The following is a 22,520-nucleotide window of genomic DNA, read 5'->3' as shown; positions in this document are numbered from 1 at the left end:
ATATCAATGAGATGGATTAACTGGGGTGATGGAACGGCAGGGATTCTGATTGCTGCTCAGGTGAACTCATTCATATCTTGGGAAGAGTTTCCAGACAATGGTGCACCTCTCTCTGGATATTTGTCACTCCCCGATAATCCCAAGGAGAGTGGTGGATGTACTCCCCCCCTTGTTCACACTGTTAACCCTGAATGTGCTGTGTTTTCTGCATTGGTTGCATGCAAGAACCACATCTTCAAGAGATGGAGGCATAAAGACAAATCACACATGCTGCTTGTGTAGGGAGGAACTGCAGATGCTGGTTAAAACGAAGATAGACACAAAATGATGAAGTAACTCACCCAAAATATTACCCATTCCTTCTCCCCAGAGATGCTGCCTGTTACTCCAGATGAGTTACTCCAGCATGTCTTGTCACACTGGCTGCTTAATTGATGCGTTCACCTCTTGAAGTTACTCAGAGTAAATATTTTTAATTGGATAAAACACGTTGGCAGCACTATGGCGCAGTGGTAGAGTTGCTGCCTTACAGCGGCGGAGTTCCGGGTTCGATCCTGACCACACTATCCTGCACGCACTGGTGACAGTTTATAATTTTACCAAGCCAATGAACCTACAATCCTGTACGTCTTTGGAGTGTGGGAGGAAACCGGAGATCCCGGAGAAAACTCACGCAGATCACAGGGAGAATGTACAAACTCCATACAGACACACACCCGTAGTCAGGATTGAACCCAGGACACTGGTGCTGTCGGGCAGCAACTCCACTGTTGCAGATATGGTGAATGAGAATAAAATCAGATTGGTCATGGGCTTTTAACTATCATTCAGTATTTCTGGACAAGCTCGCTTCTGGCCCAGTGGTAGGCTGCTGCGGAATCTACTAATTGCCTTGTGCTAGACTCATGATTCAAAGCTTGCACAGCAGCTGTTGCAAGAGCAGGCTCCTGGAGATTAAGTGCCAGATTGCCGTCACACCCCGGCATCAATCTTCCACTACCTCCCTAGGAGGAACTCTGCAGGAATGTCCCAGTCCTAGCACAAGTTCCAGACCTGTGGAGGCCTCACCCTGACATGTCTTTCGTGGGTGGGACAGGAATGTTTCCAGTTTATACCAGCTCAATGGATCTTGTTTTCTTTCTTCTGCTGTCAGCTCAGGAAAGAACTGTAGCTTTCTGATGATAATCACTAATACCTTAATCTCCATCGCTCCACTTCTCTCAATGGAAGACCTCCTCACGATACTTTGTAATTTCAACCAAGGCCAAAAAATTTCAACTTGTAACATTGGCACATGAGATCCTGTATTTGTATGCTTCTTTTTAGCCGAGGGACTTAATATTTTATAACGAGTATACCGAACAAATTTATAATGTGCATCCATGTTAAATCATTGGCTAAATTGATTCCCACTGAGAGTCATGAAGCTGAACAGTCATGAAGGAAACAGGCCCTTCAGCCCACCTTGTCCATGCTGACCACACTTGGTCACACTTGCCTGCATTTAGCCCAGAGCCCCCTAAACATTGTCTATCCATGTATCTGTCCAAATGTCTTTTACACATCGTAATTGTATCCACTTCCATAGTCTCCTCTGGCAGCTCATTCAAGATATGGACTACCCACTGAGTGAAAAAGCTACCCCTGAAGTTGCCTCTAAAATCTCTCTCCTCTCACCTTACACCTAGGCTCTATGTTTTAGAATCGTTCACATAGGGAAAAAAGACTGTGATCCTTCACTTTATCCATGCCCCTCATGATCTTAGACATCTTTAGAAGATCTCCCCATAGCCTTCTATTTTCCAAACAAAAAGTCAAAGCCTCTACATCTTATTCCAAGAACACAAGCCTGCAGGCCCAAGTAATATCCTGGTGAAACTCTTATTTAGTTTAGTTTAGAGATACGGCGTGGAAACATGCTCTTTGGCCCACCAAATCTGCTCAGACCAGTACACTAGTTCTGTCCTACACACTAGGGACAGTTTACAGAAGCCAATTAACCTACAAACCTGCACATCTTTGGAATGTGTGAGGAAACAGGAGCTCTCGGAGGTAACCCATGCAGTCACTGAGAGAATGTACAAACTCCATGCAGACAGCACCCATAGTTAGGATCAAACCCGGGTCTCTGGTGCTGTAAGGCAGCAACTCTACCGCTGCACCACTGTGCCGCTCTACACCCTTTCTAGCTTAATGACATCCTTCCTATAACCTCACAGTTTTAAACCAGGTGTATGTTTGTTACTCTCAGCCAGAAACAAGTTGCTGCAGGAAGAATGGCGGGGAGGGGCGGGAGGGAGAGGGAGTGGGGGCAGGGTGGCCGGGGTGGAGGGGGGGAGGTTGGGGCCATGACATCTGATGACAGGTATCAGTCAATGTTCCAGATGCTCCCTGCTAATGACTGATTCATGTTGGGAGAGATTGGATGCCAGGTAAAGACAGCATCAATCTTCGCTGTGATAGCCCTCATGGTTAAGCAGCCTGTCTGCCCATGGTGATAGATTGCCGGTTGCGATGAGTCACTGTGGGCTGCTGACATCATTGGGACGGTGCAAGCTGCTGCTGTCAGCAAAATAGGATGAGAAAGAGAAAAGTGAAATCAGAGAAAATGGACTAAAATTTCCATTGCAAAATTATTATTATTTTTATCTGGAAAGAAATCTGATCAGGACCATTCATACACAAGGAGCTGCAGATGCTGGAACCTTGAGAGAAAACACAAAGTGCTGGAGTAACTCAGTAGGTCAGGCAGCATCTGTAAAGGGAGTGGTTTGGCAAGGTTTTGGGTCGGGACTGTTCTTCAGACATTTCCCAGATCAGGACCATCTCCGGGTTGTTTCAACGTTCAAATTATTAGCGAGAGGTGTTATTTCCTGAGGTGTTATTTCCTGAGGTATTGCACAATGTCTGAGCATTGATAGGGAGTTGGAGGAAGTTGTTTTTGTTTGTGCAGATTCCAGCAATACCACTTAGATGTGATGATTACCATGACAATGTCCAGTGTTGCCATTCCAACAGGTCAATGTTAAAATATATCAAAAGGCAATCAATCATTTGCTTGTGGCCATTAGTATCCACTCAAGGTCGATAAAAGATAATCATGTAGTACTTGTCCATTGAAGCACGACCGATATCGGTGGCACGGCGGTAGAGTTGCTGCCTTACGGGCCTGTCCCACTTGGGCATCATTTGCGCGTCACGCAGTTGGCGCACGAAGATTTTGTACATCCAAAAATCCTGGGGCGGCGCGCGCAACCATGCGTCACTGCCTACGTCACCATGCACCATGCACGTGTAATGTGCACCATGCGTGCATCACGTGCACGTCACGTGCACGTCACGATGCGCGTCGCCAATTATGTCGCATAAATGACGCGCAAATGACGCCCAAGTGGGACAGGCCCTTTATAGTGCGAGCGACCCGGGTTCGATCCTGACCACGGGTGCGGCCTGTACAGAGTTTGTACGTTCTCTCAGCGACCACATGGGTTCTCTCCGAATTCTCCATGTTCCTTCCACATTCCAAAGACGTGAGGGTTTATAGTTTAATCAGCTTTTATAAACTGCCCTGAGTATGTAGGATAGAACTAGTGTACTGGCCAGCATGGACTCGGTGAGCCGAAGAGCCTATTTCCACACCTGTTTCTCTGGGAGCTCCAGTTTCTTCCCACACTCCAAAGACGTACAGGCTTATAGGCTAATTGGCTTGGTAAAATTGTAAATTGGTATGTGTTGGTATTAGTGTCTGGGGGTCGCTGGTCGGCATGGACTCAGTGGGCAGAAGGGCCTGTCTCGGCACTGAATCTCTAAAGTAAAAATAAACTATAATAAAGCTGGGAAGGCTCTTTGCTTGTCAGGCAATAGTCAGAAGTAGTGTTTAGTTTTACACCACTCTTCACGATATTTATTTGAGAGATTTATGTGCTGTAACAGCATCACACTCCTTTGGCCCATTTGCTTTCAGAGAGATCTACCCTTGCTGAGATCGTTCTTGGAGTATTGTGTTCAGTTTTGGTCAGCCTGCTATGGGAAAGATGCTGGAAGGAGTGAAGTGAAGGTTTACAAAGTCGCTGCCGGTATTCGAGGGCCTGAGCTATTGGGAGGGGTTGGGTGGGCTAGGATTTTTTTCCATGGAGTGAAGGAGACTGAAGTTAGATCTTGTAGAGGTGTATATAAACATGTGGGGAATGGATAGAGTGAACATACATGGACTTTCTCCATGGGTAGGGAAGTCAAGAACTAGTGGTCTTAGGTTTAAGGTGAGGGTGGAAAGATTTAATAGGAACTAGAGGGCATCTTATTCACACTGTGGGTGATGAGTATATGGATTAAGCTGGCAGAGGTGGTAGTTGAGGCAACATTTAAAAGACATTTAGAACAGGTATAAAGATAGGAAAGATTTAGAGGGATATGGGTCAAATGCAGGCAAAACGGGACTTGAGGCATCTTGGTCAGCATGGATGAGCAGGGCCAAGATGCCTGTTTCCCTGCCATATGACTCAATGACCTGTAAAATAAACCCTTGAGCGTGTCCTAAAGTTGCTTTCATTTCATAAATTGTCTGACTGCTTCGATAAATACTCCGTGTTCCCATAAAATCCTCCCTCACAATCAGTCTGAAGAAGAGTGAGGACCTGAAACGTCACCAATCCATGTTCTCACTGAGCCACTCCAGCACGTTGTGCCTTTTATTTTCTTAAATAAGCATTGATTTTCAACAGGATATGACATTGGAAATGTCAATTTAGTTTAGTTTAGTTTAGTTTAGAGATAAAGCACAGAGACAGGCCCTTCAGCACCCCAAGTCCACACTAACCACACATTAACACTTTCCTACACTAGGGACAATTTTTTTTAACGTTTATACCAAAGCCAACTAATCTACAAACCTGTACGTCTTTGGAGTGTGGAAGAAAACCGAAGTTCTCTGAGAAGCCCACGCAGGTCACGGGGAGAGCGTACAAACTCCGCACAGACAAGCACCCGTAGCCAGGATCGAACCCGGGTCTCTGGCGCTGTAAGTGCTGTAAGGCGGCAACTGTACCGCTGTGCCAGCGTGCCGCCCTAAAATTTAGATCATATTATCACAGCAGCAAGAGACAGTTAAAGACATTGATGACAATCTTTTATGATGTTTATATAAAGTCAGCTCCAGTTCTAGAGTGATGGCAAAGCTCTGAGCTAAGGTTCAGAATCAAATACAACATCAGAGACACGTATACTATTAAGGTGGTTGTACTGATTAAAGAAGCTAGTAAACAGACTGAATTGATAATGAGTATGTATTAATGTGAAAAGTAGTTATACACCATTTACTACAACAAGGGAGGGCAGCACAGTGTAGTTACATTTAATGAGAGGATTGGCGAAGTCAGCTTGTTTCATTTCCTTCCTTCTACCCAGAAGCTATTGACCTTGCTGCTGTTATTCAGTCCAAGAGTCAAGACTGTTTAGTTGTCACATGTACTGGCAACGGAACAGTGAGATTCTTACTTGCTGCAGCTTTACAGGCCCATAAACACAATAACACATAAATAAATATGCAAAAATCAATAACACGATCATTAATAAACAGTTATACCGGGTACACAAAAATGTTGGAGAAACTCAGCGGGTGCAGCAGCATCTATGGAGTGAAGGAAAAACCTGACCATAATATTGCAAAAACCAAAGTCCCGCAGTGCAGCCAAAAATACAGCCCGTAGAAGATCATCGTGGCTGAAGTAATGTTTTGTCGTGTGTATGTTCAAGAGCTTGATGGTTGGTGGGAAGAATCTGTTCTTGTGCCTGGTGGTCATGGTTTACAGGTTCCCGTATCTTCTTCCCGATGGTGGTAGAGAAATGAGAGCGTGGCCTGGGAGGGCGTGGGTCTCTGATGACGACCCTGAAGAAGGGTCTCAACCCGAAACCTCGCCCATTCCTTCCCTCCAGCCTGTCCGGCCGAGTTACTCCAGCATTTTGTGTCTATCTTTGATGATGTTATAGTAGCTGCTTTTTGATGCAGGTGCCTCCTGTAAATCCCTTTGATGGTGGGCAGGTCAGTATCCGTGATGGACTGGGCAATGTCGACCACTCTCTGCAGCCTCCTTTATGCTTGGCCATTCCTGTTACTGAACCGGGGCATGATGCAACTAGTCTACATGCTTTCAACTGTGCACCTGCAGAGGTCCTGGAGAAAACCCACACGGTCCCAGCGAGAACGTGCAAATTCCGTACAGAGACTACCCATGGTTAGGATCGAAACCAGGGTCTATGGCTGTAGGACAGCAACTCTACCGCTCTGCGCCACCGTGCCGTGTGTGTTGTTGCTGCTCAGGCTTCTACAAGTGCAGCTAACTATGTTGCAACAGGCTCTCTCAAGACAAGCCAATCTCGCTGTGAGGTCCTCCAGCAAGGGTTAATGGCCTTATGAACTTGTACAAAGAGCCTAAACCTAGCTTCAGGCTAAGACACAGGGCGCCTTGTAATTATATCAATGTGGTGAATGGGGCACTTCAGGTCAGAAGTGACCGTGCTCTCTCAGTCCACCATGTTAGGTACTTGGAGCGGCAATAGTAAGTGGGAAATGGACCCTAAAGATTGTCATTTTATGGACATTGACAGATTTATTGGAAACATTTAGTAATTGTACTCAATATTCTAATTTTCAGTATTGCAACCTCATTTGCAAAGCCATCACACCAGTTTATATTTCTTAGTGTAAGCTTCTTTAAACTTCCCTGTAATTAACTGTAAATAAAAGCAAGCTAGCACTGGAATGTTCTTTAACTGGTATTTCTTGGTATGTATGTTGCTGAAGTGAGTGACAAATGCATTAAAATACTACTTTATTTGAGGGAAATTTGAATAATAATAATAATGGATGGGATTTATATAGCGCCTTTCTAATACTCAAGGCGCTTTACATCGCAATTATTCATTCACTCCTCAGTCACACTCAGTGGTGGTAAGCTACTTCTGTAGCCACAGCTGCCCTGGGGCAGACTGACGGAAGCGTGGCTGCCAATCTGCGCCTACGGCCCCTCCGACCACCACCAATCACTCACACACATTCACACACATTCACACACAGGCAAAGGTGGGTGAAGTGTCTTGCCGAAGGACACAATGACAGTATGCACTCCAAGCGGGTTTCGAACCGGCTACCTTCCGGTTGCCAGCCGAACACTTAGCCCATTGTGCCATCTGTCGCCCCGAATGCCCTGAAGATAACTAAAGAACGATGGCACGGTGGCGCAGCTGGTAGAGCTGCTGCCTCACAGCGCCAGAGACCCGGGTTTGACCCTGACCTCGGGTGTTGCTTGTGTGGAGTTTGCACGTTCAACTTATGATCCCGTGGGTTTCCTTCGGGTGCTCTGGTTTCCTTGCACATCCAAAAGATGTGTGGGTTTGTAGGTTAATCGGCCTCTTTCAATCGCCCCTGGTGTGCAGGGAGTGAATTCGAAAGTAGGATAATATAGAACTAGTGTGAACGGATAGACACAAAATGCTGGAGTAACTCAGCCGGACAGGCAGCTCGTCTGGAGAGAAGGCTTGGGTGACGCTTCAGGACGAGACCGTTCTTCAGAATCGTGTGATTGGGTGATCATTGGTTGGCTGGGGGTCGGTGGGCCGAAGGGCCTTGTTTCCATGCTGTGGAATCTATCAATCAATGCTAAATGACTGCTAAAATTAGTCTTAGTAACAGCAGTGCATTGAAATTTGAAATTCCATACTTTGGCCTCAGAAAAAGGATTTAATCAGCAGCTGATGATGCATCAAATAATTTCAGATCAGGCTAACCAGATGTACATGATGGAAACTTGGCACATTCCCCACTAAACATCAAATTGTACCTGATTCTTGCATCAAAAATGATTCAGATATCACATATCTATTTGAATCTCTCAATAGCAGCTCTGTTCCAATACGTTGGTCGACTAAACTGCTCAGGCAGTTTAGGATGTTGAAATAAGCATGACCTCTGCTAAAAGATGAAGACACAAGGAACTGGAGATGCTGGAATCTTGAGCAAACTACAAAGTGCTGGTGTAACTCAGCAGGTCAGGCAGCATCCATGGAGAGAATGGATAGGCGTGTTTAGGATCGGGATCACTATTGTCTCCTTTTCATCTCTAACCCTTGACACATATTCCACCCATCTGCCAATCATCCCCCTCACCTGTATCCACCTATCACTTGCCAAGCTTATCCCGCCCCTCTTTCCTTTTCCAGCTTTCTCCCCCTCTATTACAGTCAGTCTTAAAGGGTCCCGACCTGAAGCGTTGCCTTTCCATTCCTCCCACAGATGCTGCCTGATCAGCTGTGTTACTCCAGCACATTGCGTTCTGCTCTGCTAAAAAAAAAATCATCTCGCTACCTGGAGTGAGATGGTGACAGTACAGTGTAAATCTGTGAGCTCTTCCCTCTCATTGAACCAACCTTCCTCTCACACTCATTCTTCACATCGTCAAGGTTAACGCATCCTACACAATATACTGTTCTGAGGGCATTTCCCTCAATTGGCTCTTTCTGTGCACTTAGAGAGATAGTCATAGATTCATACAGTGCAGAAACAGACCCTTCGGCCCAACCTGCCCACAACGACCAACATGCCCCATCTAAACTAGTCCCACCTGCCTGCTGTTTGGCCCATATCCCTCTAAACCTGTCCTATCCACATACTTGGCTTGTGCAAACCACTTGTGCAAACACAGAAAAAAAACACACTGCCAGTAGGATGTAACTGAATCAGATGTTTCAGATTTGTGCAGTTAGCCACGATTAATATTCTGTCAGAAAAAAGACACAGGAGTGCTGGAGAAACTCAATGGGTCAGGCAACATCTCTGTAGAACATGGACAGGTGACATTTAAGGTCAGGACCCTTCTTCAGATTCACCATTTTCACAATATTTTTATAATATTTTGTAAAAAATGTGTTGGGGAGGAATATCTGAGGAGGTTTCAGATAGTTTGCCTCTGGGAACTGTGGGCCCTGAGAGCTCAGTTCAACCACTACCATTCTAGTCGGCTGGGTGGAAATTCTCAAAGACACACGTGATCTGCCTGCTGCCTTCTGAACTTTGGCATTGTGGTTTTTTAGACGCAGATGTGCAGGCGACACGTAGCAAAGACATGTAGCAAAGTAGGACAACGCATGATTACCCACGTTAGAACACCAGTTGCATTCAGTGCAATGCCCTTTTAGTCACCCACCACCCACCATTCTGCACATGTGTAGGAAGGAACAGCAGATGCTGGTTTAAACCGAAGATAGACACAAAGTGCTGGAGTAACTCAGTGGGACAGGCAGCATCTCCGAAGATAAGGAATGGGTGATGTTTCGGGTCGAGACCCTTCTTCAGACTTTTTTTCTCTCTCTCCCACAAATATGGAATTACTGATTCTGTTCCATTCTGTTTTGTAGTTTTTTTGCACAATCCACAAGCATTGCCACTTTTCATTTCACTGCACATCCCGTATGCGTATGTGACGAATAAACTTGACTTGACTTGATGTCAGGGGAGAGGGAGATACATGGATAAGGAATTGTAAGGTGTGAAAACAGGACAAAGGGGATGAAGATCAAGGACAATGTAGAATAGATCATTGTTAGCTGGGAGAAAGTGGCAAGTGAATGGCTCAGTTTTCATCGTAGTAGGCTGTAAATTGGGCGGCACGTTGGCGCAGCGGTAGGTTTGCTGCCTTATAGCACCAGAGACCCGAGTTCGATCCAGACCACGGATGCTGCAGGGAGAAGGCTCTGAAGATAGTATAGGCAGTTACCTTGTGACCCTCCCATTAGAGTGCACTTCCATGCCCCGCTACCTTGCTTCCCTGCAGAGAACAGTTAGCACTTTCATAAGAAAAAGGGTAAATATAATGCACTGTTCCTCGGAATTAGAAGACAGGACCCTATTACAGCAAAGATGTTGTTACGCTGGAAAGGCGGCAGAGATGATTTACAAGCATGTTGCGAAGACTAGAGGGCCTGAGTTATAGCGAGAGGTTGAGCAGCCTAGTACTTTTCTCTTTTGGAGCACAGGCGGATAAGGTGTGATCTTATAAAGGTGTATAAGATGATAAGAGGAATAGACAGGTAAATGCACAGAGCCTTTTACTTAGAGTAGGGAATCGAAAACCAGAGGGCTTAGGTTTAAGGTGAAGTGGGGAAAATTTAATAGGAACCTGAGGGGCAAGATTTAACACACAGCAAGCTGGGTATATGGAATGAGCTGCCAGAAGAGGTTGTAGAGGCAGGTATTATCTTCGCATTTAAAAGACAATTGGACAGGTACATAGATAGGACGGGTTTAGAAGTATGTGGGGCAAACACATGCAGGTGGGACACATTGGTCGGTGTGGGTAAGTTGGCTGAAGGGCCTGTTTCCACGCTGAATTATTCTGAGATTCTATAACCAGTAAGGTGTAATCCATGGTGAGAACTGAATTCACCAGCCTTGCTCGATAAATGACAACATTCTACAAAGGGCGAGTGCTATCTCGAGCAGCGGCTCAAGGTTGTCAGAGACCTTGGCTGTAACGACCAGGGAGAGCAAAGATTATACTTTACTCTGCTGCCTTTTGCACTTACTGTCTAAATCAGCACTAAGGGAGGAGTCCAGAACCAGGGGCCACAGGTTAAGAATAAGGGGTAAGCCATTTAGAACGGACGCGAGGAAACATTTTTTCTCACAGAGAGTTGTGAGTTTGTAGAATTCTCTGTCTCAGAGGGCGGTTGGTGAAGGCCGGTTCTCTGGATACTTTCAAGAGAGAGCTAGATAGGGCTCTTAAAGATAGCAGAGTCAGGGGATATGGGGAGAAGGCGGGAACGGGGTACTGATTGGGGATGATTAGCAATGATCACATTGAATGGCGGTGCTGGCTCGAAGGGCCGAATGGCCTACTCCTGCACCTATTGTCTATTGTCTATTGTCAATAATTGGCTGCTTAACTGCCGTGATGGAGGCTTTAAAGAAATTGCAGATACTGGAATCTTGAGCAAAACACAAAGTGATGGAGGAACTCAGAGGGCCAGGTAGAAGAATCTGTGGAGGGAAATGGACAATGTTTCGGCTCATTCTGAAGAAGTGTCCTGACCTGAAATGTCATCTGTCCATTTCCCTGCACAGATGCTGCCTGACCCATTGGTTTCCTCCACAACATTGTGTTTTGCTCAAGATTTCAGCATCTGCATTTTCCCATGCCTCCATTATGTTACTGCAGCACTTTGAGATCACCCGAGATTAGTTTAGAGATACAGCGCGGAAACAGGCCCTTTCGGCCCACCGGGTCCGCGCCGACCAGCGATTCCCCGCACACTAACACATTAACCCACTAGGGCCATTTTTTACTTTTATCAAGCAAATTAACCTACAAACCTATACGGCTTTGGAGTGTGGGAGGAAACCGAAGATCTCGGAGAAAACCCACGCGGTCACGGAGAGAACATACAAACTCCATACAGACAGCACCTGTAGTAAGGATTGAACTCGGGTCTCCGGCACTGCATTCGCTGTAAGGCAGCAACTCAGCCGCTGTGCCACCGTGCCGCCCTTAACGGTGAGTGATTAAAAGGACTTTTTAAATGAATGCAATGGGTGTTTAACGTGGGCAATTGTGCTCCATCTTACTCTGCTGCTTGTAAAGTCCACATAAAAGCATGCACACCGTCGTCTATAAACCACAAAGTTCACAAGGCAGCGGGCAGATCATGTGTGACATTGAGAATTTCCACCCAGCTAGCTACAATGGCATTTATTGAGCAGAGGTTTCAGACCCTGCAGTTCTCAGAAACGAACCGACGTGAAAACTTCTCAGTCAGAGGACACTCCTTTCAATGTCGTCTTGTTTTGGCTTTATGTTGACCGACATTCGGTGAATGAAGAGAAGTTGCACATTTGCTGTGGATCAGCGTTATGCAAATGGTAACGAGTTGATTCATTGCCCAGCAGTGACACATTGTCTAATGCCACACCACACACTCATATCACTCAATGGACGTTCAAACCTTCAATGGTAAAAGGAAATGAGTTTTAAATTAAACATTAAAATATATTCCTTGTTGAAAACCTGTGCATTGATTGACGGTAACAATCAGGTGGAGTTAGGTAATGCAATTAATCTCCCATGTTGAATTATTTTCTGCCGTTGAAGTGTTGATATGGACAGTTGAATAGATGCCATCATTGTGTGAGACTGATCTAAGAAACCATTGCTTGTGCCTGAGTTCACCTTGAGACGGTTGGCAGATTATTTGACTAAGCAAGTAAATAAAATCTGTTCATGATCCTGTGCACACACAAAGTTCAAATGCATGTCCTTTTCCATCAGGTTCACTGGATGGTCATATTTTCATAAGATGCCTACTATGCCTGTTGTGCTGAAGCAAAGCAAGAATTTCATTGTCCTATCAGGGACACATGACAATAAACTCTTTTGAATCTTGAATCTTGCATCTTGAGATAGTAACAAAGTGCTGGAGTACCTCAGCGGGTCCGGCGGCATCTCTGTGGGAAAAGGATGGGTGATATTTTGGGTCGGGAGCTTTCTTCGGATTGAAAGTAGGGGGTGGGATACTCAGACATACGATACGATATGTTAGAACGTTATTCATCCCAGGAGGGAAATTGATCCGCCAACATTCATAAGAACACAAAATACATGAAACATGAAATTAAAGTGACGAGTGGAAAGGATTGGGGATGTGCAGAGGTTGGGGAGGGGGGGGTGGTCAGTCGCAGTCTCAGTCTACCCAATGACAAAAGGGGGAAGAGTTGTAAAATTTGTTAGCCACAGATAAGAAGGATCTCCTGTGGTGTTCTGTCCTGCATCTTGGTGGAACCAGTCGGTCACAGTGGGGAATGTGGGGATACGCTGTGGTGGATGTTTATGTTAACTTTTATGTAGTTGTGTGTCTTGTTGCTTTTTTTAGTAGGGCAGTATGGTAAATCAGAGATCACTGTACCTTAATAAAAGATCTTGAACTTTGAACCTTGGACCTTGAACCTTGAACCTTCTTTGTTATCCCACTTTTGGTCTCCACTCCCTTCCCAGCAGGGGCAGTTTACAGAGGCCAATTAATGTGCACATCTTTGGGATGTGGGATGAAACCGGAGCAGCGGAGGAAAACCACGCGGTCACAGGGAGAACGTACAGATTCCACACAGACAGCACCCAAGGTCCAGGATTGAACCTGGGTCTCTGGCGCTGTGAGGCAGCTGCTCTACCAGTGACACCACTGCAGTCTTACTAAATGTTAATCGACTTTTCGTGACGGAGTCAAGGAGTCATAGAGTGATACAATATGGAAAAGGCCCATCGGCCCAACTTGCCTACACCGGCTAGCAATGTCCCAGCTAAACTAGTCCTACTTGCCTGCTCTTGGTCCATATCCCTCCAAACCTGTCCTATCCATGTACCTTCTAATGGGATTGTCTGCATTACTGGAAACTCCAGGAGATGTCTAGAGTTCCAGTTCCAGGCACTGTATGATCCTTCAGAAACCAACCATTGCATAATATTTGTTTTGAGCTCTGTAATTTAATTCTCTCGGTCACTGCCAAAAACTGTGTAGAAATGCTGTTGTAAATGACTTGCATGAGGTTTCATAAACAAAGCACTTTGTACCAACATTCTCAATCAATCCCATTCACAGCTATCAATCCTGTGATTAAGGCACATCCTTAATTTTGAACACCCTACTAAAATCTCACCTATAACGCTACAAAATGAGATATATTAGAGAGCAAGGTAAATCAGTAAATCAGATCATGCATCATTCTTTATTTTAGAAATATGCAATTAAATGTGGCTTTAGTGTGGAGTGAAATATGATAATATTCATTTTCGAACTTATTTTGTGCCTCTAGAAATTAAATCAACAACTTTCTGCCACGTGATATGGTTTGTGTGTTTGAGGGGCATCAAATTACTAGCTCCTCCACGGAATGTCCTCTAGTCCTTTAATACCTCATTTATACCCCATGTTGACTTGGCCAGACCAGCAACATCATCAAAGATGATTCGCACCCACACTACTCCCTCTCCCATCGGGCAAAAGGTATAGAAGCGTGAAAATGCACACCGCCAGATTCATGGACAGTTTCTTCCCAGCTGTTATCAGGCAACTGAATCATCCTACCACAACCAGAGAGCAGTGCTGAACTACTATCTACCTATTTGATCACCCTCAGACTATCCTTGATTGGACTTTGCTAGCTTTATCTTGCACTAAGGTCGAATGTAATCATGTTTTGTCTTTCTGCTGACTGGATAGAACGCAACAAAAGCTTTTCACTCTACCTCGGTACACGTGAACTTTACACAGCTTTGCAAGGAAAATGGGAAATTGGATGGTGACCGTTGGGCAGTCCTGGGATGGTTCTGCAACTCGGGGTGTGAATATCACTGAGGTATATCTATGGTACACAAGGAGCTGCAGATGCTGGAATCCTGAGCAAAAAATAATAGACTGGAAGACCTCAAGTAGGTCAGGCAATGTCTGTAGAGTGGATGGCAGATGCCGTTTCGGGTGGGGACCCTTCTTCAGACTGTTGCTCATATTCTGCACAACACTGTGGATGGCTTGATCGTAATCATGTATAGTCTTTCTGCTGACTGGTTAGCACGTAACAAAAGATATTCACTGTACCTCAGTGCACGTGACAATACCCTAAACTAATATTGCTGCTCCAACCCAAATAAGACAAACCAACCATCTTCCTGGTTTCCAATACCGGCACCTCAAAGCACAGTGTACTTTGGTGCCAAGCCTTGGGGGGGCACCCTTGAGCAATTTGGCAACCAAACTACCCGGCGTGAGCTATGGAGGCTGAATCATTGAACATATTCAAGGCTGAACTCATTTGATTTTTAATTTGTCGGGGAGTTGCAGGGAAAAGGTGGGAAGGTGGAGCTCGAGATCACATCAGCTGGAGAAACAGGAAGCTGCAGAAACTGGTAACGGATGGTGAATCTATCAAATTTATTGCCACAGACGGCTGTGGAGGCCAATGCATTGGGTATTTTTAAGGCCGATATTGATAGATTCTTGATTGGTAAGGGTGTCAGAGGTTATGGGGAGAAGGCAGGAGAACGAGGTTGAGAGGGAAAGGAAGATCAACTATGATTGAATGGCGGAGTAAACTTGATGGGCCGAATGGCCTAATTCTGCTCCTATAACTTATGAACATGAACTGCTGAGTCGGACAAAGGGTCCGCATGTGAAAAGTCATCTGCCCATTTCCTCCATTGACCTCCAACACTTTGTGTTCAGATTATCTAGGATCATATTTGATGGTGCACTGCACATGGTCTACTACCCCTCCTATTTATAATGTTCTCAAATCTACGACGCCTTGATTGATCAATGGAGTATGAATACATGCTCTTCGGCCCACAGTCCACTCTGGCCATTGATCACCCGTTCACACAAGTTCTACGTTAACCCACTTTCGCACGTTCTCCCTACACACTAGGGGTAATTTACAGAGGCCAATCAACCAACAAACCCGTATGTCTTTAGGACGTGGGGGGAAAACCAAAATACCCGGAGGAAACCCACGTGGTCACAGGGAGATCGTGCAAACTCCACAAGGACCACCACCAAGGTTAGAATCGAACTGGGGTCTGTGGGGCTGTGAGGCAGCTGCCCTAGCCTTACTGAATGTTAAGCGGCAAAAATACTTTATTGGTCATTTATTTCTTCCGCATCATAATATGCTTCTCCTCATTACTCCACGTTAAAAATAATACTTTATTAGGAAATAAATTTGAGTTTAATTGGAGCTGTTACTCAAGGCGGAGTTGTTAGAAGTACTAAAAGCCTCAATTTGGCTTCTAACTCAGTTGCCAAGTTCACTATTCTGGTGCCTGATATCCAGGCCTGGAACCCAATAGTCCACTTCCTTAGAAGACTGAGGAGATTTGGTATGTCACTGAATATTCTATTGAACTGGCAGAGAGATATGGTAGAGAGCATACTGGCCGGTTGCATCATGGCTTGATTCGATCACTTGAACCCTCGGGATTGAAAGAGGCGACAGACTGTGGTGGGCGTGGCCTGTCCCACCATGGGCACCGATCTCCCCACTATTAAAGGGATCTAAAGGAAGGAGCTGCCTCAAAGTGGCTGCCACCACCATCAAAGACTCACACTACCCTCGGGAAGAAGGTACAGGAGCTTGAAAACCATGGCCACCAGGTTCAACACCAGCTTCAAACTTGCAACCATCAGGCTCTTGAACACTGCACAACACCAACCATTACTTCAGCCACCATGATCTTCCATGGGCTGTACTTTTCATGGGACTTTGGTTTTGCACTATTATGGTTACCTGGTATTACTGTTGTAAAGTTATTGTATTATTGATTATTATATATTTAGTTGTGTATTATTGCATTAATGGGCCAGTTAAGCTGCAGCAAGTAAGAATTTCATTGTTTCAATAGACAATCGACAATAGGTGCAGGAGTAGGCCATTCGGCCCTTTGAGCCAGCACCGCCATTCAATGTGATCATGGCTGATCATCCCCACTCAGTACCCCATTCCTGCCTTCTCCCCATATCGCCTGACTCTGCTATTTTTAAGAGCTCTATCTAGTTCTCTCTTGAAAGCATCCAGAGAACCTGCCTCCACCGCCCTCTGAGGCAGAGAATTCCACAGACTCACCACTCTCTGTGAGAAAAAGTATTTCCTCGTCTCCGTTCTAAATGGCTTCCTCCTTATTCTTAAACTGTGGCCCCTGGTTCTGGACTCCCCCAACATCGGGAACATGCTTCCTGTCTCTAGCGTGTCTAAGCCCTTAACAATCATATATGTTTCAATGAGATACCCTCTCATCCTTCCAAACTCCAGAGTGTACATCCTTGTTGTATATAGCAATTAAACACTCTTGACTTTATTTTCATCATTCGGCAATGAAACACAACATCCTTTTCAGATGGGTAACTAATGAATCAATTTCACTGATGAAGGCATCAGCTTCTAAAACTAGAGGGCATTGCCTCAAAGTGAGAAGGATGAGATTTAAGAGGGCTCTAGGGGCAACATTCACTCACAGCGCAGTCTGCATCTGGAATGATATGTCGGAGGAAGCTATAAATGTGGATACAATTACAACTTTCAAAAGACATTTGGATAGGTGTATGGAGAGGAATGATTTAGAGTGCTATGAGCCAAATGCAGGCAAATAGCACTAGCCCAATATGCCAACTTGGACTTGATGGGCCAAAAGTCAGCATGGACTTGATGGGCCAAAGGGCCTATTTCCATCCTGCACAGTCACTGTGACTGTCTGCTCCTCCACCGTGAACTGGGAACTTGCACAATCTGTCAACATAGCCCCGGGGATCAAAGACACGGAACACATACTACTGGTTTTTGATTAGTTGTAAGGTAATGGGTGAAAGTCAGAGAGTATTTCTTCAGAGCTTTTAAATCTATTACTGTTCATCTGGCCAACCTTCCAGACCTTTGAAAACATAGCATGACACCCACACAGCAGTGTGGTGCATGGGTAGAAAGTGATCTTGGGCTGCTTCGTGCATCACAATGTCTCAGTTTCACTCTGGCCCTGTGCTACTCCTCTGCGGAGTATGCGTGTCCTGTTTGGGAGAGATCATCCCATGCCAAGAAACTAGACCCAGCGTTGAATAACACCTGCCGCTCAATCACTGGCTGCTTGAAGCCCACCAACATAAACAACCTGCACCTCCTCGCTGGCATTGCCCCTGCTGATGTGAGACGGGAAGTCGCCAGCCGAGTAGAGATGACCAAGGCCACCAGTGATGAACGCCACCTCCTCTACGGACGTGTACCCCCGGCCCAACGGCTGAAGTCCAGGAGAAGCTTTCTCAGCCATGTCCAGCCCCTAATAACATCACGGGAAGAAACCAGACTCCAACTATGGACAAAAAGGCTTGAGGACGACCCCCCTCCTACTGACATGGGTATCCCTCCTTCTGAAGCCCTCCCTCCGGGCTCAGAAGCACCATGGGTCCAGTGGAAGACGCTCAACCGCCTGAGAACAGGAACAGGGCGATCAAAAGCTGCCATGGCCAGATGGGGCTATGAAACTGGCCAAACCACCTGTGAATGTGGAGAAGAGGACCATACAATGCAGCACTGCCTTGTCTGCCCCCTACTACCCCACCAGTGCAGCTCAAAGGATCTTGCAGTGTTCAATAAAAACACAAAGGACTGTGTAAAGGAATGGGAAACTGTCATATAGCCAACCAGTTTCAAAGACACGAAAAGAAGAAGAAGTTTTACAGTTCACATCCAACATTCAGTTCCATTGAAGTTAATGCCATTACATTATGAGAGGGCTCAGTACAAGCCGGGACGAAGTTCGCTCTCTCCCTCTCTCTGCTGCTGCCTTACAGCACCAGACACATGGGATCAATCCTAACTACCGGTGCTGTCTGCCTTACTTCAAATACGTACAGGTTTTGTAGGTTAATTGGCTTCAGTAAAATTGTAAATTGTTCCAAATGTGTAGCATAGCGCTAGTGTACGGGGTGATCGCTGGTCTGCATGGACTCGGTGGGCCAATGGGCCTGTTTCCACACTGTATCTCTAAAGTCTAAATGTGGACATAGATAAAGTGAATGTTCACAGCCATTTCCCCAGAACAGAGGATTAAAAAGCCAGACGGTATAGGCTTAAGTTGAGAAGAGAAAGTTATAAAACCTTTTCACTGAGAGGTGGTTTGTGTCTGGAATGAGCTGCCAGTGAAAGCTATAGAAACGGATACAATTATGACTTCTAAAAGACATTTGGACAGATGAATGGAAGGATTCAGAGGGCTGTGGGCCAAATAGAACTAGCCCGATATACCAACTTGGCCAGTTTGGACATGGTGGATCGAAGGGCCTGTTTCCGTGCTGTGCAGCTCTGTGCCTCTACGACTCTGCTTGTTGGATAACATCATTTAAGATGATGGAATGAACAGGAATCTGTACCTAACTCTCTTGGAAGACACCAGTTTGGTCACCCTTGAGTCTCTTGACATTTGACGTATAATTGTGGGTGTTGCAGGAACACTGCACCCGAGAGTCAAGACTCAAGACTGTTTCATTTGTCATATGTACTGACACTGGGACAATGAAATTCTTACTTGCAGCAGAAAAAAAACACACAATAAACATATATAACATATAGTGAGAAAAACAATAAATTAATAACCCAATATCACTTCAATAAAGCCCAAGGTTAGTGCAACCAAAGACAGCCCATTGTTTGCAGTTGAGGTTAGTGTTTGTGCATTGTTCAAGAGCATGAGCTTTCTTTGGAAGAAGCTATTTTGTAACATGGTGGTCACGGATTTCAAACTCCTGTATCTTTTTCCTGATTTTTGTATTAAAAAATAATTTATTTAAATTTCAACATGATACAAAAGCCAAAAAAAACAAAACCGTGGTGACATACCCACCGTGGTGACATACCCACCGCCATATTACAGAATCACCAAACTATTCAGACATTAAATTACAAACAACTATGTTACAAATAACGCCACCCTCTCCAACACCACCCAGGCGAGGGCGGACGTAACCCCGGTAAAGGGACATACACCTGGCTCGGGCAAAGCCCTCTTCTGCCTGGCGCCGTGACTCGTGGATTGCCAACTTGGCCAGGTCTAGGAGCAACCCAACCAGGACATCTTCAGCCTTGACCTCTCCCTAGATCCCGTCACCGGTCCTTCGGTCACTGACAGCAGAGCCACTCCTCCCCCTACGGACCCCAGGTAGAGTGGCGGTGCTCTTTTCCCTCCGGACCCTGGCTACAAGGGGCGCTCTACTGGTCCCATCCTGATGGTAGGAATAAAAGGAGAGCATGGCCTGGATGGTTGGGGTCTTTGATATCAGTTGCCCTTTTGAGGCAGTGCCTCCTATAGATCCCTTCGATGGTGGGGAGGTCAGTACCTGTGTTGGACTGGGCGGTCTATCACAGATAGATTCCCAGATCTTACTCTTTCCACAATGAGGTTTAGTTGAATGGACAGAGAACCGTTACTGATGTGTTGTACTGTGGACAAAGGGTTAATCAGTTATCGACTCGAGGAGGAGGTATGTTCTGAACATGTTGTCGTTGGTCCAACTTTATCTGCTGGTGTAATTTAGCAGAAACTCAATCTCTGCCAGTGCAAATGTGTTCAGTGACTACAGTTCAAGAAGGGTTGCAACAAGAAACATTTCCTATTCCTTTTCACCAGAGATGCTGCCTGACCCGCTGAGTTACTCCACCATTTTGTGTCTATCTTCTGACTACAGTTCAAATACAAGATACAAGATACATTTATTTGTCACATGTGCCAGTCGGCACAGTGTGTGATCACCATACAGCCACACAATAAAATAAAGAACACAACACATGATAGAGTTCAACATAAAACATCCCCACACAGCAGAATCAAAACGTTTCCCACTGTGAGGGAAGGCACCAAAGTCTAGTAATACTATATAAATTAGTACATTAATGGACAAATCACATGCTTGTTCATGTTACACTGAATTAATTTCCACATACCTCGACTCCATCCTATCTCCCCTGGTCCAATCCCCCTCTACCTATGTCCAAGACACTTCACATGCCCTTTGTTTCTTCAATAACTTCCGTTTTCCTGGCCCCCACTACCTCATTATACTATGAATAGTCAGTCACTCTGACACTCTGATCACTCTTAAAGCCCACCGTTTCTTCCTTGACTGCAGAACCAGCCAATTTCCATTACCCTCAACAACTGGCCCTTACCCTCAACAACTTCTCCTTTCTGTCCTGGGCCTCCTCCATTGTCAGAATGAGGCTCAGCGCACATTGGAGGAACAGCACCTCATATTTTGCTAGGGTAGCTTGCACCCCAGCGGTATGAACATTGACTTCTCTAACTTCAAGTTGCCCTTGATTTCTCTCTCTCTCTATCCCCTCCCCATTCCCAGTTCTCCTACCAGTTTTGCTGTCTCTAACTACATTTTATCTCTGTACTGCCCACTCCCTGGACATCAGTCTGAAGAAGGGTCTCGACCCGAAACATCACCCATTCCTTCTCTCTAGAGATGCTGCTTGTCCCACTGAGTAACTCCAGCATTTTGTGTCCAAGTACATTAATGGATGTGGACCTGTTGGAACATCCCAGGATTATAAAGAACGTTGCATTAATACAATGTTTCGGTTTACCACTGAATCATCTCAGACTATCCCAACGTTTAAGAACCAGTTTATACAGGTACATGGATGGGTACAGGCTTGGAGGGATATGGACCATATGCAGGCAGGTGGGTTGAATATGTTGGCCGATGTAGGCAAGTTAGGCTGAAGGGCCTGTTTCCATGCTGTATCACTCTATGACCCTATGACTATGACCAGGTCTAGGTTGGCACTTCATTGGAGGTGGACTTCTTTCTGATGAGTACGTGTCCTCCTGAGTTTTGTAAAATATCCCAATGATGAGTAAGACGACCTCCCCATTGAGCAATAAATCATATGGAAAACATCCAATTCAACAGCCTGTGTCCACATTGCTGACTCGGAGTGGCTGTGTCTAACTGGATTGTGCAGCACAGACTGAATACACCTTCAATAGTCAAGTCAAGAGTGTTTAAATGTCATATGTACCGGCAACGGAACAGTGAAATTCTTACTTGCTGCAGCCTCACGGGACCACAAACACAATAACACACAGTTAAATGTATAATAATTAATAATACAATAACTTAATAATTGTGATATTAGGTAACTCATCATTAAATAAACCAAAGTTCAAAGTGCAACCAGATGCAATCCATAGCAGAACAAGGTTGCTGAGGTCAGTGTTGTGCAATGTTCAAGAGCCTGATGGTTGCTGGGAAGAAGCTGTTCTCGAAGAGTTTTCCTGCTCCTGTACCTTCTTTCCAATCTGGCAGCAGAAATGAGAGCATTTCCAGGGTAGTGAGGATCATTGATGATATTTACTGCCATTTTGAGCCAGCGGCTCCTATCAATCCCTTTGATGATGGGGTTTTCAGTTCCAGTGATGGGCTGGCCAATGTCTATCACTCTCCATCGCCTCCTTCATACCTGGGCATTCGAGTTACCAAACCAGGTCATGATGCAACCAGTCGGCATCCTGCACCTGTACGATGTCTCCTTCTCAGTTCCATTATACCATGTTGCAAGGTTTCTTTGATGGGTCTAAAGGACTTTGAGGTCACCCCGAGGTCACAGGAACGCTATATAAATGCAAATTTCTGTTTTTTTTATCACTTGCTTGCAAAATGTTTCCAAAAAATCTCCAAAGTTATTTTTAATTTGAGTAAAGTCATTCATGGATAAAATATTATGCAGGCTAAGACATATGAGGTCAGATTTCAAAAATAATGTATGCATAAAGTTATTCTGGGTTGGTTTCACCAATGGCCTTGGGTTAGAAAGGTAAACAGCATGGAGTCTCTTGTCCATCAGTTGATTAAAATAACATTTGTTAAAGGTTAAACATTACCGCATGCATATTCAGGAAAAATCAGCTAACGCAAACATGCAGGCAAGCGACTCTATA

The sequence above is a fragment of the Amblyraja radiata genome, chromosome 29, assembly GCF_010909765.2.
Source record: "Amblyraja radiata isolate CabotCenter1 chromosome 29, sAmbRad1.1.pri, whole genome shotgun sequence".
Lineage (NCBI taxonomy): Eukaryota > Metazoa > Chordata > Chondrichthyes > Rajiformes > Rajidae > Amblyraja > Amblyraja radiata.
The sequence above is the reverse complement of the archived record's forward strand: the minus strand, read 5'-3'. Positions refer to the sequence as shown.